We start from the raw sequence: 13,926 nt of genomic DNA on the forward strand, positions 1-13,926 counted from the left end.
TAAAAATAATATTTATACATTTTCACAAAATAATCATAAACAGTGTTGTGACAAAATATATTTACCGAATATATATTTATCACGTTTAGTTTTGTGAAAATCCCACCTCCGATTATTTATAAATAAAGTCATGGCGAAATATATTTGAAAACATGTCAAAGTAGTCTAATACTTGTAAATAATTCTAAGTGTTATATTTTTAGAAAATTTCGCCAGAGTTTCCCCTGTAACTGGAGGTGGCCACGCTTTCAAGCGTATCATTTTCTTTTACAAAATCATTTGAACAATTCTTCAAATCAACCAAATCAATTTCCAATACTTCAAACTAGTCGATAAGTATGTAAAATCGCAATATTACATGAACTTGTAGTTTTTCTAAAAACTATTACGTAGATCTCGTTGTTTTTTTTTTAGTGGATCTAGGTATAAAATAGTTTAGTCTTGCAAAAACCCCGTTTTTGGAACAAATCACACTTTACAACTTCCGACAATTTTTATAAAAAATTGTTATTTCGTCGGATCTTTCGTTTCACAAGTGTTTATACACTTGTAGACTATAAAAATCACATTTGTTAACATGTTAAACAACTTTTATAAAACATGATTTTCTCGACACCCGGTCCTACGAATATACCACTTGTACATACGTAGATCGGCTCGTTTTAAATACTATTTTTCACGTTAAAACATTTTTACACAAGTTCATGTTTCCCGTGTGGTGGAGTTTCACCTTTTAACCCTTGTACCAAAGAAACAAGTGTATGTCAAGATACGTGATCCTAACAAAGTCGGGTTAAACGATGATGAGAGCCACCACATCATAGATCGGGCCATAAAAACCAACATATTCAAATACTACGACATTTACACGCGTTATGAGCTTTTATCCAACGATATACGCATTTTAGTAGACTTTAAAGTTTCTTTTAGCGGGTTACCGACATTCAACCGACAAATATCCTTTTAACCACTTTAGACAAGACTAACAATGAGTTTTAAACATTATACCTCTAGCTCGGGGCTAGGGAAGATTCTAGTCGAAAACTGCGTGGATAAAAGCAAACGGTAGAGGTCCTTGGCGTTCCGTTTGTTCCAAGCTTCGTTGTACGTGATCCCCGACACTTGTATGGACTTGGAATGGGTGAATCAAGAACCGAAAAATGGTTGGGTGTGGGTGTGTGGTTCGGCCGAGAGGGAGCAAGGGGGAGGGAGAGAGAGAGTTTTGTGAAGTGTGTGTGTTTGTGCGTGTGAGATGTGAGGGTATTTATAGAGAATGTCGTCTCGGTCTTTGCGAAATCTAATTAAATATTCAAAGGTGTACTCTCCCCGGGTCCCACTAGTTGGCCGATTTCATTAGAATGTAATGGTATCCGGTTCGTTTCCAATCGTTCAGTTACGGTTCAGTTTGGTTAAGTGCGTTAAGTGAGAGGTCTAACCCCGTTAGTTGTTTAATGCATTAGAAAGCGGGTGTTAGGGTAATCAGGGACCCTAACTGGCTCAGAAAAATACCAATATTAATTTTGGCAATATTTTTATGTTCCGGGTATTGTCCGGTTGTTCGGTCGGATAGTAATCCGTTAAAGTGCTTAAGATATCCTTTAAGCGTCATAAATAATATTTTTAGCGACACAATTTATTCTGCAAAGTGTCAGGAATAATTCCTCATATTTTGGCACTTTATTTATTAGCTAGAAGCTAGTGTGTAAATAAAAGTGCTGTGTTCCGTGCTTAAAGTACGTTTTAGGCACATCCAATCTCTGTATCTTATTCCTAGAGACGTAATCATACAACCCTTGTATCCTTACACACACTATGGTGTAGTAAAATAATTTTGGCTCATTCAGGCCTTTAGAGGCAGTGTCTGCCTGATGCTGGCTATATCAGCATGTTCACTGTGTATCCGTTTAGTGCTACTGTGCTTTTTGTGCATCAAGTTTGTCACTAGAGTTCAGTAAATAAATAATGTAGTGACAGGAAAAATCAAAGTATGATGCAGACATGTACATGTATCAACAATCAAGTAGCAGTTTATCAGAAATCTCAGTTAAGCACAGTAATTAGGCAACAGTTAATAGCAAATTAAGTCGTACGGATACCTGGTTTTGTGAGGGTTGTCACACCCACTTGTGCTGTGGTAACGCCTCAGCTAGTTTGTCGACCCACTCATCGTCCTCCTTCTTGATATCCAACCTACCCATTTCCAATACTAGATGACAATACCTATCAATGGTTTGTTTCGTAGTTTCATGATCGAAAGCTGTAAACATATCGAATGATTTCTTCAATAATGCCTTCTTGTTTTTGATCATGTCAGCACTCCCTCTGAATTTCTGAATCAAAGCCTCCCAGATGGATCTAGCTGTTCCGTTATGTTGAAGTAAGACAAAGATGTCTTCTTTAACTGCTTGCTGAAGGATGCTGATCATCATCTTCTCACTAGTGTACTTCAACTTATCAGCTTCAGTAAAATCATTGAAACCCTTTTCCAAACCACGTTCATTCTTTGGTTTCTCGTAATCTTTCAGTAAAGAACACCATGCGTCGAATCTGTAAGCTTGAACCCAATTCTCGAATCGGTTTTTCCAACCCTGAAAATCTTCAATATGCATGAGTTTCGGTGGTTTTTGATGAGTTCCCGTCTCATTCTCATTATACAACGCTTCAGCAGTGGTTACAAGGGCAACGGGTGTCGCGAACGCATTGTAGAACTCTTCAGCCATGTTTCAAAACTCAGATGATGCTTCGGGAAATACCGGAAAACACACAAACAAAATGATCAATTTAAAGATTTATCAATTAATAGAAACAAACTGGTACTCGAACTGGTGAATATTCTGTGCGGATTGAAGGTTGACACACTGTGCGGATAGCTATGACTCGGATCAAATACAAATAGCTTGACCCTTTTTCGTGTAGACTGACTGACTTTCAAATGTTCTGATGAATACTTCAAATATCTGTACAAAATTCAAACGATCTGAAATTCGTACGACCAGGAGATGATTTTAACCACTCCAAGTGAAAAGATGACTTTTTCAAGCAAATTGAACAACTCGTGTGATCTAAGGAACCCAAACTTCAAACAACCTGACTGAACTTGTGTAAATTGAATTTGATGTGGACAATATCAAACCTTTAGCCGAGATTTACACATAACAATTTTGTAATTGATGTTGATATATAAAGCTCACCAAAAAAAAAATTCTTTCAAAACTCTATAATTGGGCCGATGACATAATAGTGGGCTGACACAACAATAATGCATATCACATGGGTCTCAAAAACTCAAACAGTTGATACAACTAAACACGACTGATTGGGCCGAATGATCTTATAAAATGATTCGCTGTTTGACTTTATAGTGGGTGGCAACAATACACTAAACTATCAAAAGATTGGACCGCTTATTATTATCACATGCACTTACAACAATGGCCAACATATGAACTTTAAAGTGACTGTTTTTTTATATATCACATGCAAGTGTAAGTATCTATGGAAAACCCATTTAATCTAGAAAACTTAGGAAACCTGAATTGTGTGGTCAAGATTGATCCACATCATATCTTTAAACACATGTTTAAAGGGCAAATTAGTCATTTGTTCAAGCCATCATTTCACTCTCTCCCCCATCTCATCAAGTCATTTATTACCCATCATTTCATTCTCCCTCTTTCTTCTTTCTTCTTCTTTTAGAATTCAAAATATATCATTCTATCTCTTTCTTCTTCTTCTGTAAATTCACCATCATCATCATCATTCATTCTCTCTCTCTCCATGTTTCAAAATAAACACCAAGAACACACACAAGTGTGTGTGAGAGAGTTCATGAGGTAGAGAGAGAGATTTAAGAGAGAGAAGAAGACGACGATGGACGACGGACAAGCCGTCGTCTACAGCGGTGGAGGTTCTCCGACGAACCGTCGGTGCCGACGACGGTGTTACAGGCAACCGGAGTGGGGATTCTGATTACAAGCCTTCGTCTACAGCGATGGAGGTTCTCCGACGAACCGTCGGTGCCGACGACGGTGTTACAGGCAACCGGAGTGGGGATTCTGATTTTAGCTCAGTTCAGATTCGAGTCAGCCGCAGATCGGGACTCGGTTCAGGTTTCCGGTTAGTGATCCAGTCCAAGTATGGTTCAGTCTTTTTGGATTCTCTTGTTTTATTTTGGTTTGGATTCTCTGGTTTTATACTTGGTTAGGTGTCATTTGGTTTGGATTCTTTGGTTTTTTTTTCAGTCTTTTTTAATTTGTGATTATTGTTTGTTTAGGACTGTTCAAATGTTATTTTTTCTCTGTTTAAGCGGTTTGGTTTGGTAATGTTGTTAGATTTAGTATTGAGATTGTGTTTTTAGTGTCGGATTAGCTGAATGTGGGCATTTTTTGTTAAAATGTGAAGGCGTAGGGTGGAAAGGTGTGTGCAGAAAAAATGCAACGTCCCGAGTGCATCAGAGAGTGTGATTGTGTAGTTTCGGTGCAGAATACAGTTTCAGGTAACACTTTGTAGTGAGGGCGTTGCTTGACGAAAAGAAGATAGTTGTTGACGATTGTGTAGTTTCGGTGCAGAATACAGTTTCAGGTAACATGTGTTACCTATCTCGTACCTGTTTGTTGTGTTAAATAACTCCGGAAATATTACTTGTGTTATTATGTATTTACTATGGCTGTTGTATTTGCAAGAGTGAGGAGAATGACCAGGTCCGTGACGGGTAGGCTGGCTAATAAGCGAAAGCAGAACGATAAAGAAACAGAACGATAACGAAAGAAGGTAGATGGAGAAACCGATGAAGAATGGGAACAAGAAGTCGATGAAGGGCAAGTGGTGGGTACCTTTGATGTTGTACAGAAGTTACCCTCCAGTGTAACACATGTTACAAACATGTGTTACATATGTTCAACCTCTTTGTTACAAAAAATCGGGGCTGCACATATGTAACACGTGTTACAACAGGTTTTTACCTACTTGCACGTCTCTATTACAAATGGATGAAAACAGTTTTTTTAAAACATCCACGGTGTAACACTTGTTTATTTGAAAGTTCTTAGAACAACCGTTGTAACACGTGTTACATCTTTTTACTCAGCTGTGCATTTTCCTTTTTATAATCCCATCCTCAACGTAAAGATACATCCAATGTAACACGTGTTATAAAAGAAAATTACCTACTTACACATCTCTATTACGTTGATTTAAACAGTTATTTTAAAAACATCCACTTTGCAACACTTGTTTATTTGAAAGTTCTTAAAACAACCGTTGTAACACGTGTTACAACTTTTTTAGTGTTGTGCATTTTCCTTTTATAATCCCATCTTCAGCTTGAAGATACATCTAATGCAACACGTGTTAGGTTTTTTACGTGTTACAAAAGGTTTTTACTTAGTGTAATAGTAAGTTTAAATGTTAAAACGTTTTTTTTAAGATTGGTTGTTAAATGTTAAAATGTATAAACTTTATAATTTATTCGGAATATCTCGTTTATTTTACAAATAAAAAGTCGTGTTTTTTTGGTGGGATGATTAGCTACATATGTAGTAAACGTTACCCAAGTTACTTGTAGTTACCCCAACCCTTTTTTGGACACAAAGGGGGGTTGCACATATGTAACACATGTTTGTAACATGTGTTACACTAGAGAGGTAACACATGTATAGCCACGTTACACATGTTACATAGGAGATTAATAAGTTTTAACTATAGAAACTAATATTGATGTACTTATTTTGTTCACATGTGAAAAAATGTTTTGTGTTCAAGATGAAGATGGTTATCAAGAAGCGAAGCCCGCCGAAGGATTACAACGCATCATCAGGTTTTCGTGGTGACGATGGTGTGTTTTTTGGTTGGCTGCTATGTGTTGTGAAGATGGATGTTGTTGTGAAGACCATTTTTTAGAAGCATTACAACTATTGATATAAAATTCATTTTTATTTTCATTTTCATTGTTAGTATGCCCATTTTTGGATGAATACGGATGTTGATGTGACGGCAATTTTTTTTGGGATGCAACAACTATATGTAACATGTGTAACCTTGACGTTGTAACACATGTAACACCTATATGTAACATGTGTAAGATGGCTATACATGTGTTACATTTGTTGCCCCATAGTGTAACATATGTTACATATGTCAGTCCCTTTGGTGTCAATTTAAACTTAGTAAAATTACATATGTAACAACATTACGTCATCCAAAATGTCATATCAATGAACAAACAAGTAATATATGTAACTATAAGTATATGAGACTAGCGTAACGAATTAAAGGGACAAACGATACACTTCATGTTACATATGTACCTAGAGTTGTTATTAACAATGTTATTAGTAGATAAAAAAACTGCATTAACGTATATTTTTTACATTGAACCCAGCTTATTGGTCATAAGTCTTATACATGGCAAGAAGTTCTTTCAGTGTGACATATGATTTAACATTAATAGGATGATATTGCTCGTTGACATTCGGTGTCCACAATTTAGTGCCATTAGAAGACTCGTAAAGATGGTAATGTGGAGTATGTTCTAGATCATCTGTGGACATAGGGATGGATGTTAGTATAAGTTTACGTGCATTTTCCTTTTTATAATCCCATCTTCAGCTTGAAGATACATCCAACGCAACACGTGTTAGATTTTTCAAAACATCCATTTGTACCACTGGCTATCGTCCGGCTTGTCACTTATTTGAAAGTTCTGTAAACAACCATTGTAACACGTGTTACAACTTTTTACTCAGACGTGCATTTTCTTTTTATAATCCCCTCCTCAACGTAAAGATACATCAAATGTAACACGTGTTACAGCAGGTTTTTACCTACTTACACGTCTCTATTGCAAATGGATGAAAACAGTTTTTTTTAAACATCAACTTTGTAACACTTGTTTACTTGTTTTTGTTCACAGGTGAAAAGATGTTTTGTGTTCAAGATGAAGTTGGTTATCAAGAAGCAAAGCCCGCCGAAGGATTAAAACGCATCATCAAGTTTTCATGGTGACGATGGTGTGTTTTTTGGTTGGCTGCTATGTGTTGTGAAGATGGATGTTGTTGTGAAGACCATATGTAACATGTGTAAGATAGCTATACATGTGTTACATTTGTTGCCCCATAGTGTAACATATGTTATAAACATGTGTTACATATGTCAGTCCCTTTGGTGTCAATTTAAACTTAGTAAAATTACATATGTAACAACATTACGTCATCCAAAATGTCATATCAATGAACAAACAAGTAATATATGTAACTATAAGTATATGAGACTAGCGTAACGAATTAAAGGGACAAACGATACACTTCATGTTACATATGTACCTAGATTTGTTATTAACAATGTTATTAGTAGATACAAAAACTGCATTAATGTATATTTTTTACATTGAACCCAGCATATTGGTCATAAGTCTTATACATGGCAAGAAGTTCTTCCGGTGTGACGTATGATTTAACATTAACAGGATGATATTGCTCGTTGACATTCGGTGTCCACAATTTAGTGCCATTAGAAGACTCGCAAAGATGGTAATGTGGAGTATGTTCTAGATCATCTGTGGACATAGGGATGGATGTTAGTATAAGTTTACGTGCGTTATGAACGTTGTAATACGTTTAGCACCCTAGGGTAACAAAAAAAGATCACACATGACACTTGTCGCCATGTTACACATGTTAATTGTGTGTGCACATGTAACATCTTCTCTACAACGTGTGTAACATCCTTAAAACTTGTGTTCCTACTATGCTTTATATTTTTTAAGTACTTATAGGTAAACATGTTTTTTAAGATACAACACGTAACATGTGTTACACCGAAATGTTACACAAGTGTTTCCAGTTTACACATGTTACGTCTTGTGTAACTCTGCTTTATATTTTGTAAGTGTTTCCAGTTTCCAGTTTAAACATGTTTTAAAGATACAACATGTAACATGTAAGTATTTATAGGTAAACATGTTTTAAAGATACAACCGTATCACCTTACAAGTTATATGTTTTGCTGACAAACGCCATGTCACACATGTTACACACTATAGAGTGAAACAACAGTATTGAACGCTGCTACACATTTCCCATTCTGTCATAACATGTGTAACCTTTTTGGGGGTTTCGATGTTGTAGGTTTATACAGACTTAAATATATACAAATGATCCAAAAATGATCATACATGTGCGACCCTCTAGTGTAACATAAGTTAGAAACATGTCTTACATATGTGCAGCCCCGATTTTTGGTAACAAAGGGGTTGAACATATGTAACACATGTTTGTAACATGTGTTACACTAGAGGGTAACTTCTGTACAACGTCAAATGTACCCACCACCTGCCCTTCATCGACTTCTTGTTCCCCTTCTTCATCGGTTTCTCCATCTTCCTGCCAAGATCCCTTCTCGTTTGGCTGCAACTGCTATGGTCAAGTCATAATAACACAAGTTACAGTCCAGTATTTTTAATTTACTAATTAAAAAACAATAGTAGTAACATCACTAACACTAGTTACCTTCTACCCAATTATGCCCTGAACTTGAAGACTCCCAAAATTTTGAGTTTTTATCTGCATCATTTCACACATAAAAAAAACTAAGCAAAACCACCCAAAAAAAGGTTACATATGTAAACAGTTACCATACACTTCAAACAACTACTATCCGGTAGAACCAACTCCCTCGCTGCAAGCACTAAACAAACATGTAACATATGTTAGCACAACCTTTCGTATTTGTTTGACCTCGTATAGCTTTTGTTTTTGTTTTCTAGACTGGACAGTTGTACTCCCCACAACAATTGTTTTAGATGTGTTACCCTTAAGTGTAACACACGTTACAAACATGTGTTACATATGTGTAGCTCCTTTTTGTGTACAAGAAAGGGCTGGTTTTAACATAGGTAACACGTGTAACATTATTACAACATATGTAGCTAATTATGCTAGCAAGACATTTCAACTAACAACCCATTTAAAATAAATTTCAACCCATTTAAAATTACATTTCAACATTTCAACTTGTAAGCTAAGAACAACTGATAATATCAAAAAAAATAAAAATGATTTTAATACAAAAATAAAAACCTGTAAACTATATAAACATTTACCCATTAGTAGACCATTTTGTGTACACAAAAACATATTAACAACAGCCTTAACAAAAAAAGGTTACTAAGTAAAACCTCTAGTGTAACACACGTTACAAACATGTGTTACATATGTGTAGCTCCTTTTGTGTCCAAGAAAGGGCTGATTTTAACATAAGTAACATGTGTAACATTGTTACAACATATGTAGCAGCAAAAAGAACTACTTTTTATATATAAAATGAACGAGATCATTACTACATAAACATGATTTTAATACAAAAAACAAAAACCTGTAACTACTAAACATTTACCATTACTAGACCACTTTGAGCACACAAAAACATATTAACAACAACCTTAACAAAAAAAATCAAGGTAAATTAGTTCAAACCTGCTTCTCTCTCACACACTTGTGTGTGTGTTCTTGGTGTTCGAGAACACGATGAAGATTGTTGTCTTTCTATCTAAAATCAAGGTAAATTAGGTTCAAACATGCTTCTCTCTCACATACTTGTGCGTGTGTTCTTGGTGTTCGAGATGAACACGATGAAGATTGTTGTTCCTCTCTCTAAATCTGCTTCTCTCTCATGTTCATCTTCAAATCTGCTTCTCTCTCATGTTCATCTTCAAATCTGCTTCTGCACTTGCTTCTTGTTTTCTTCCATTTTCCGGTGACTTTTACCGGATGATAACAACTGAAATGTTGCTCTCATATCTAGGGATTTCGATTCACCGTCGCACCTTGTTTTTATCTTGTTTCGCGATTCACCGTAGCACCTTTTTCTTCTTCTCCGGCGAGACTTCTTCTTCTCCGGCGAATGGATGATGATGATGATGATGATGATGGTGGTGGTCACTTCTTCTTCTCCGGCGAGACTTCTCTCTTAAATCTCTCTCTCTACCTCCTGAACTCTCACACACACACTTGTATGTGTTCTTAGTGTTTATTTTGAAACATGGAGAGAGAGAGAGAATGGATGATGATGATGATGATGGTGAATTTACAGAAGAAGAAGAAGAATGAAGAGAGAGAATGAGATATTTTGAATTCTCAAAAAGAAGAAAGAAGAAAGAGAAAGAATGATGATGGTTTGATGGTGATGGTGACAATTAAAGAAGAGAGAGAAAGAGATATTTTAATATATGGTTTGTACTTACTTTGACTTCTTTTGGACAAATGTAATCATATCATATGTAATTTTACCCATATGCCCTTGAACTAACTTTATTGACTTTATCATGTATTTAATTTAATTCAAAAAGGTTTCAAATTTTATGAGCCATTGGATGATCTTGATCAATGGTCATAGATTGGGTTTCCTAGGTTTTCTTAGTACAAATAAGTTTTCTATACATCCATGCCCTCACATGCAATACTACACGGTCATTGGACCTTTACTATCAATAAACTGACAACTTTGTATTTGCATTGACTTTTAGTGGGCCGCTGATATGTGATAGAGACCGATTCGAGATGGTCAATCTCCCAAGATAGATACCCGTAGAGTGGGTTAGGCTCCAAGAAAAAAGATAAAGAACAAGACTAAATTTTGCTAACAATTTTCTTCTCTAAAATTTCTTCTCAAATGCAAGTACAATATATATAGGGAAATGCATGAACTAACTGTTAAAATGAACGTGGAAGTATAATGCAAAAAATGGAACTAAAAATATGACTACACGAACATTAAATGGAAACGTGGACTTTGACTAAATGCATGCAAAATAAAAGCGTGTTTCATTTTGTAACTAAGTCTTCATGGGTCGGGTTGCACACCCGGGTCGGATCGTATCAATACTCCCACCCTGAAAAATGTCCTTGTCCTCAAGGACGGAATACATGTCCACGGTGGCCGCCATTCATATCTTCCGGCTGCATTCGGCTTCGTTGTAACTTAACAGCTCGATTGGTGCCATGGAGGTCGCCAATCTCGTCGTACGGTGGCATTCGGTTCTATGATGTTCAATGGCGAGACTCGGGTTTTGTGGGTGGCATGTTGGGTAGGTGAATGTGCAGTTTTGGGGGCTGGTTTAGGGTGTCGATGGGTGCCGTTTGAGGTTGGTTTTGGTGCGGTTGGTGCGGTAGAATAGGTTCGTTTGGGCGCAGTTTTTGGGGTAGTTTTGTGGTGACGATGGCTGCGTTTTTTGGACGCAGATGATTTTATTTGGTGTAGGAGGGGTTTTGGAGGAAACGGTTTGGGTGGCGGAACAAACGCCTTGAGTGGTGGACGGGCGGCGAGTGGAGGTGGTGGAGGTAGACTGAGGCTCGCGCAGAACTCGACGAGGCGTTGTTGGTTTTTCTCGATAGTAGCCCACAGTTCGTCGAGCAACAACATGGTTTTTGAGGCCATGATGGAGGTGAATTCGAGAATGAAAGCACCAAATGATAGAGATCGATTCGAGATGGTCAATCTCCCAAGATAGATACCCGTAGAGTGGGTTAGGCTCCAAGAAAAAAGATAAAGAACAAGACTAAATTTTGCTAACAATTTTCTTCTCTAAAATTTCTTCTCAAATGCAAGTACAATATATATAGGGAAATGCATGAACTAACCGTTAAAATGAACGTGGAAGTATAATGCAGAAAATGGAACTAAAAATATGACTACACGAACATTAAATGGAAACGTGGACTTTGACTAAATGCATGCAAAATAAAAGCGTGTTTCATTTTGTAACCAAGTCTTCATGGGTCGGGTTGCACACCCGGGTCGGATCGTATCAATATGGATCAATCACTTGAAAAATTTTAGATAAGGCAGCCGTTTAAAAGAACAAATCACATGAGCTGAACACTTCTGATTCACATATGAACTTATAGTGATTCACATGTGAAATTAAAGAACCGACACCTTTTTAAACATTCAATAAAAATGGATTTGGCCGAATATAACCACCAAGCTTAACAATCACAATTGTTTCACATAAATATCTGACAACTCCGATTAATATTTCACAAGACTCGATGCACTTCAGAATTTTCACATGATCCTTTTTAATGTTTCACACAAATCAATAAACTTTTTTAAACGGTTCACACAACTCAATGTACAATCACGTGAAAATTAAAACACTTTCAAACTGGAAGCATATTTCAAACGGTCATGTCATATTTAAACTATCATGTCCAGTTTCAAACGGTAATGGTCAATTTCAAACGATGGGATCAGTTTTCAAACGGTGAACATTTCAAGCGATCAGATTTCAAACTTGTTGGATATTTATGTCCGGTTCGATAAGTCAACGCTGCCGATCGGGTCTTGATCCGTAAGAGTTACACCGTGGTCAACGAACTAAAAATCCACTTAACTAATAACTGGTAATTACGAACGATACGCGGGTATTGAACGGAGAGACGGATACATGAGCCGGGTGACACGGGTATTCTCACCCACCGCCACTTGTCACTTGCCACCCTTTTTGGCCAATAGAAATACATGCAACTTTGCCACCCTTTTTGGCCAATAGAATTACATGCAATTTTGCATGATTGACACTTGGCTAACATACATGAATGTCCATGTTCTATATAAGTGGGTCTTGTATTTGGTGGAAGATGCAAGAGAAGATTAAAAACCTCTCTCAACTCACACACCCAAACCCGTCACCACCGCCCGCCGCCGCCGCTCTCCGCCGCCCGCCGCCGCCCGCCGCCGGCCACCACCGCCGAGACCCGGCTCACATTCGCGTATCTCTCGCTCGTGTAACTAGCATTCGATCGTTGAACCTCGGTGTCTCAATCGGTTATTTACTAACCGAAGGTATATCTAAACCCCCTATGGTTGATGTTCTATTTCGTGTTTGCATGTTGGTGACCTTGTTCCATTACGGGTAATCCTTGGTATAAAAGTGTTTATGTTAATTTTGTTACATTCGCTTCTGTTGCCAAAATGTGTATATATTTTTTTTTAACTAGTTAAAGTTTATTTTGAATAACCTATTTCTAGATGCACTCTTTTGTCAAAAATGTTTTGACTAAATCCTTGTGACAAAATAAACACATATTTAATATGAACCGGGTTCATAAAATAAAACTAAAATATATACCACGGATATCCTTCAGTGGTATCAGAGCCGATGCTCACCACATGCAAATCGAAACCGGTCTTTTTTTTTTTACCGGAATAATAAATCACAAACTTTAAAAGTCTAAAGTTTTTGATTTATTTTTGTCTTTGGCCTATATATATTTTTGGTCATATTTTAGTTGTTAGTTTTTTTTGTTGACCAAAATTGCACAAATTTTTTTTTGGTTGTGTTGAATATGTAAATCGGGCCCGACCTTGTGGTTGTGTTTATATTTGGTTTTGTTCATGGTTTTGGCCCGTTTTGCGGCTCAGTTTATGGTTTTGGCCCGCTTTGTGGTTCAAAGTTGTAATAGATAAGGTTCTTTGTCTTTGGTCCGCTTTGTGGTTCAAAGTTGTAATAGATAAGGTTCATTGTTGAACCGAAGACCTGAAGCAAGACCGAATGCCAAGAGGAGTCTTGGAGTTAGTGGGAGTCGCTCAAGACAACAAGATGCACTCAAGTCCATCCTTGTGGTTGTTTTGTGTTTTGTGACCGTGACCCCTTTGATCTTGCTACTTGGCTCTAGCAAGATCATAATCATGCCCATATGATTTACATATTGATTTTTGCTATTATGGTTGCCTTTTGATAAATGTTATCACACTTCAACTTAATACCAAAATGTATTCTTAAAAGTTTTTTTTTTTAAAAGAAATCGGAAAAAGCAAGTTCTAGCAACTTGGATAAATTTTTTTTTAACCACTAGAGTTTTATAACATGTTTTTTTTTTCTCACATCTTTAAAACTCATAAACTTAATAGTTTTCACTATTAACTTTA

At 36.7% G+C, this 13,926-nt stretch overlaps 1 long non-coding RNA gene across 1 annotated transcript; it reads left to right on the top strand.

Moving 5' to 3' along the window:
• Window positions 1–4,687: 4,687 nt before the first annotated feature.
• LOC110934977 lies at window positions 4,688–5,972 on the top strand. The gene is made up of 2 exons (XR_002588768.2): window positions 4,688–4,824; window positions 5,761–5,972. It is a non-coding gene; the product is annotated as an uncharacterized LOC110934977 (long non-coding RNA).
• Window positions 5,973–13,926: the final 7,954 nt, after the last annotated feature.

The sequence above is a fragment of the Helianthus annuus genome, chromosome 4, assembly GCF_002127325.2.
Source record: "Helianthus annuus cultivar XRQ/B chromosome 4, HanXRQr2.0-SUNRISE, whole genome shotgun sequence".
Taxonomy (NCBI): domain Eukaryota; kingdom Viridiplantae; phylum Streptophyta; class Magnoliopsida; order Asterales; family Asteraceae; genus Helianthus; species Helianthus annuus.